Source organism: Rutidosis leptorrhynchoides, chromosome 4, assembly GCF_046630445.1.
Source record: "Rutidosis leptorrhynchoides isolate AG116_Rl617_1_P2 chromosome 4, CSIRO_AGI_Rlap_v1, whole genome shotgun sequence".
NCBI classification, from domain to species: Eukaryota; Viridiplantae; Streptophyta; class Magnoliopsida; order Asterales; family Asteraceae; genus Rutidosis; species Rutidosis leptorrhynchoides.
The window spans coordinates 254,277,592-254,283,352 of NC_092336.1; the positions used below are offsets into that span (position 1 = coordinate 254,277,592).

Sequence of the window (5,761 nt, forward strand, 5' to 3'; positions counted from 1 at the left end):
AGTTTATCATAAACAATAAAATTCAGTAATTTTTGATAGACTACGAGATTTAAATACAGTACACCTATCTCGTGTACGAAACCATTTTTCATAAATGCTTGGTAGAGTAGGTTCGTATCCTTTTCTCCCCCGTAGGTTGCCTCGCGATTTTTAATAACCGTACACATATCTCCTGTACAAAAATAACATACACATAACCTGTGTACAAAATCATTCCTCCTATATATAACCTTTGCTTGATAACCGACCTTAACATTTAATGCGCATCATGAATATCCCAAAAATAAACAGAACTTTCAGTATGTAATAAATATATAAACCTACAAGTACTAAACACCACGCCCACTAGCTCTTCTGTCTAGTGAACATTCTAGGTGGGGGTGTTAAATCCGGTAGCTACCTTTAGGATTCGCATCAATTTGGGGCCAGTTCCCAAATTCTTAGGTTTCCAAGCTATAATAATCAGGAGGAAATATTCGATATAACAACTTACAGAACTTCTGTCTGTATAATAATTCATTCGAGGAATGTTTTGCTTGTGTCTATCTTGTCAAACATTTATAAAAGCATTTCATGTATTCTCAGTCCCAAAAATATATATTGCAAAAGCATTTAGTAAAAAGGGAGCAAATGAAACTCACGATACGATATTTTGTAGTAAAAATATGCATACGACGGAACTGAACAATGCAGGGTTGGCCTCAGCTTCACGAACCTATATCAAGTATAAATATATATATATATATATATATATATATATATATATATATATATATATATATATATATATATATATATATATATATATATATATATATATATATATATATATATATATATATATATATTAACACATATAATTGTAATCGAACAATTTATATATATAAGTTTATTAGTTATATCATTTTTATATTAACAACTTATATGTTTCATATTTTCATCTTATATATATTAAATAAATAAAAATATTAATTTTTGTTAGGTTATATGTAATAATTATATTTTATATAAATAATATTTGTTGTAATGATAATAATAATGCTAGTAGTAATATTAGTAATACAAATAATGATAGTAATAATAATGTCAAAAATAATAATTTTATGTGAAAATAATAATGATAATAATTATAATATTCATAAAATTAATAATAATAGTAATTTTTATAAAAATAATAGTAATATTCATAAAAATAACAATAATGATGAAAATAATAAAAATAATGATAATTCTAATAATAATACTAATGCTAGTTAAAAAATGTAAATTTTAATAGTCATGATAATAATACTTATATTCATAATGTTAATGAAGCTAATGGTAATAATAATACTTATCTTCATAATAATAATGATATAATGATAATAATAATAATAATAATAATAATAATAATAATAATAATAATAATAATAATAATAATAATAATAATAATAATAATAATAATAATAATAATAATAATAATACTTATATAATAATAATAATAATAATAATAATAATAATAATAATAATAATAATAATAATAATAATAATAATAATAATAATAATAATAATAATAATAATAATAATAATAATAATAATAATAATAATTGTAGAGTACAACCATTGAAGAAACAAGCCTTAAAAAAATAAACGACTCTGTCAGGGTTTGAACCCGCGACCTCTCAATATTCATTGCTTGAAATGATGAAGAACCATGAACTAATGGAATTTAATCGAAGCTAGGTTTATGGAATGTATAAAGTTTAGATTTTGGTTTCCTACAAGTTAACTTTTTTTTTATTCTTTCTGTATTTGTTTATGTAGATGGGTTAACACAAAATAGTGTCTTCACAAAAACTATATATTTGCACTGAAATCTAATTTTTTGGTTCTAGATGCAGGCGATATCGTGGGCGGCTTGAATAAGGCTGCAAATGGGCAATTTATTGTATGGTCAATATGGGTTTACACAAAACTATTCCTTAACACAAAACGTATATGCACTGAAATCTGATTTCGTGGAGGCGATGCTTTAGTAAGTTGTTTGAAAAAACAGTTATATGCATCGAACGGTACATCCACGCAGGTATTTTTGTTTTACAATTCGATCTTATCACACCTTTCAACTATTATAGGGAACAATTATTAGGCTGTTCTTTTTTGGAACAATGAGGATCTGATTAATGGAAAGGATATAATGGTGTTGTGAGTCAGGAAGGTGCTAAACAGCCATTGTGTTCTATATTTAATGATGACTGAATTGGTGATGGATTTGGTTAAAGATGACTTGGTCTATACCAAAAATGTAAGTACCGTAGGGTTTTTATGTAGTGTAACTGAGTTGTGTATAGATTATTTACGGTTATATATGTTTTTGACAAAATAAGAATAATTTGAACTTGCGATAGTAACATTGTTGTTATTTTTGATTTGTGTTGATTTTTATAAGTATTTGTTTGAAAATTAGTATGTTAATTGATGATGTGGTTTATGAAATCAGGTAGAGAAGCTTAATAAAGGCAATGGTTGGATGCTGACCAACAATGAGATAATACTCCTTATTTTTTCGATATTATTGCCTATTTTGTTATTGAATGCATTCAGTGTTTCAAAACTCGGCCGACTACTCGGCGGGAAATCGACATAATGGAGCAAACGAGAAATTGGCCAATAACTCGGTCAACGCCGGCCAGACCCGCAAAATATATGTTTCCAAATTATATAATGTTTGAATTTTGATGCGTTAGAAGCTTTTGGATCCAACCAGCGTTAGTTTCAGTGAGTTTGAGGATTAAAGAATACCCTTTATAGATGTTATGGATTCTTTAATCAATTGGATCGATCATGTCCAATAGGACACAATTATTTGACACATGGTAATTGATGTGCGAAAAGTGGTATATGAATTATCGTATGGAAAATACCGGTTTTAGATATTGCTACACACTAACGGGCAGTGTACCCGATCGTGTAGTAGTATAGTAACTGGTTTAGTTCCGTGTATCGTTCCAAGGACAGTTATATCAGTCAAACTAGAATTAGAAACTATATTATGATTAACTAAGTGAATGAAAGTTAAAAGTACAAGTTTTATGTTTTGGTGGCTATTTAACGATTTAGCCAAATCAAAGAAGGTTAAATGTAAAAACAATATTTTTGTCTTTTAAATTTATGAAATGATAATAAATGCAAATAAAGCAAGTAAGATAGTTTTGAATTAAATCAAAGAGATGAAATGTTTATCTAGATATTTTACCCTCGGTATTGGATGTATTTTTAGATATTAAGTCCTGATTGAATAATTATGTGTGTAGTTATCTAATAGGTTCACTAAGAGTTCTCTCAGATAAACACGCAAATACAATAACAAGATCAAGGGTTCCCTTTTTACTATGGTTCTTGTATTTGTAATCAAATAACTATAAGCATGCTAATCACCTAAATCGACTCGCCAAGAGTTCTCTTTAGCAAGTACTCAAACTAGAATTACTAAGCGAGGGTTCCCTATTACTTAGACCTTTTCGTTTGTGACTAGTTGATCAACAAGATCAAAGACTTGAATAACAATTGTCTTTGCGTTCGCTCTACACAATTCATTCCTATTTTGTTTAACCGTTTTAATCTAGTTTACCCCCTTGGTCCGGTTTAGCAAACAATCAATCTAAGACAAGTTGATTGTAAATCAATATGATACATCAACATGAGTTCTCTTTATCAACAACATATTAATTAACTAGATACAAATGATTTTAACAACAATAAGCATGGTTCTTAATTCAAGCTTCAATCTATCACGCATAATACATTCAATCAATAAGATTACATCCAATACCTTGGTTATTAATCTAGACAAACATTATAGAAACTAGCCAACAATCATGGTAACAGACAACAATACAATCAAATTATTAACTGAAATCATTGCTGAGAACAAGTAAATAACCTACAAGAACAAGAGTTCTTGGATGAAGAAGGTTTTGATGGATGATGCCTTGATGTTGAGCCTCTTCAAAGAGGTTGGAGTTCTCCAATTTGCTCCTGAAAATCGCCTCTAAACTCTCTGGTTCGTATTCTGATGAAACAGTCCCTCAAAAACTGAAGTTTTAAAGCGGAGAGAGTAGGTAAAAAGCCAAAAAGTCGGCTACACCTACTACGGGACGTCGTCCCAAAGGGCAGGACGGCGTCCCGGTATAAAGGGCTAGACGGCGTCCCACTTGCCGAGACGGCGTCCCGAATTGAAAGACAGGACGGCGTCCCACCTTCCAGGACGGCGTCCTGTTGTGCTAATTTTGACTGTTTCGTTTTCTTTTCAATATTACTTCATTTGGATGAAGCCTAACACCTTGGAAGCTTTGTTTTATCATTTTAGAGTGCTATCTTGACCCTAACTCGTATCGGGATCAACCAATGTCATAAATCATCAAAATTCTTTGTAAATCATTCTTCTGATATAAACTTGCGCATCTTGGTTTATTATTTGTAGAACACCTTCATCATCCTTAATTCTAGAGCGTTTTTAATGATATTGCGATAGATATATATGATGTTATTGAGCAATATCAAAACACCCCACACTTAAACCTTGCTTGTCCTCAAGCAATTCTTTCGTTACAAAGTCGAACAATATCAAACATAATCACACAATATAGATTACAAACATTACATGAATCACTCGTAACACACAAAACACACACGTTGATATGAAACACAAGTCACACTATATAAAACACACGCTTTAAGTATAGCACACTTGAAATCACACGCACGCTATATTCACAATGGAAACACACACACACATTTTTGAGAGATTAGAGCCAAGTATCCGAAAAATTTGATCCTAGGGAAATCAGGACCTTGATGAAAACGTTTTATGGTTTTTGAAAATATCATGCTAGTTTTTAATACTAGACACGTTTTCCGATTTTGTCGGATTTTCTGAATTTTATAAAATGAGTGCAGGTTTCCCGCTATTGGTCAAGCCAATCCCTCCCACGGTACCTAACATCGCGAGATGTCGGTAGAAAATAATGTGCTTAGGAGGATACACATTATGTTCGGATATCATCGATAATCATGAGGTAATCATCTAATCCGTTAAGTCAATCATAAAGATTGAAGTTCATCAGGCTTAAAAGCTGATATATTACCTTTCCGGAGGTTATCCACTGGGAATCTGATCAATCACTGACAATTTGTGTATCATGGTGCGCTTCCCATTTGGCTAGCAAATCTCCCTCATTGAGATAAGCTTTGACCACCAGTTTCCCTGTTTGATGTTGAGGCCTGGTAGATTTCCAGTCGATTTTAGCAATGACTTTTCAAGATTTTTCGTCACCCTACAACTGGTCTGGACTACAACTTCTGAAATAAATCAGCAAGTGTGTCGTTCGGGAGACTTGACTTCCTTTAGGATGGAATGGATACATCCTGTATGGTCATATAAGTGGTCGGACACAACATTGTCCTTGTTAGGAGAAACAATGAGGATCGTCCTTAGGGTTTTCGATCTGGCGCGAGATCCGGTTTCCGACCACGCTATACAATCACCGCTCTCTCACGGTTTACACTCGTTTTGGTACAAGTGACCTACAAGTTAGCTTACTAAACTAGTAGGATTTTCATTCAAATAATTGAATGATAGTGCAACTTCAAAGACTATTAATAATTTAAAATGTAAACCAACATTTATTTTCTAGATTTTAAGACCATAATGTGTATAACGTGGTTTTTGGGCTTTTAATCGTTTTTAAGGCTACTTGAAAATTTTAAAATTTTTTTTTAA

General features: G+C 31.0%; 1 long non-coding RNA gene across 1 annotated transcript; it reads left to right on the top strand.

The window, feature by feature from the left end:
- The first annotated feature begins 1,982 nt into the window (after positions 1–1,982).
- Positions 1,983–2,593, top strand: LOC139839871 (uncharacterized). Its single transcript, XR_011757131.1, has 3 exons — positions 1,983–2,065; positions 2,194–2,284; positions 2,480–2,593. It is a non-coding gene; the product is annotated as an uncharacterized lncRNA (long non-coding RNA).
- The last annotated feature ends 3,168 nt before the right edge of the window (positions 2,594–5,761 follow it).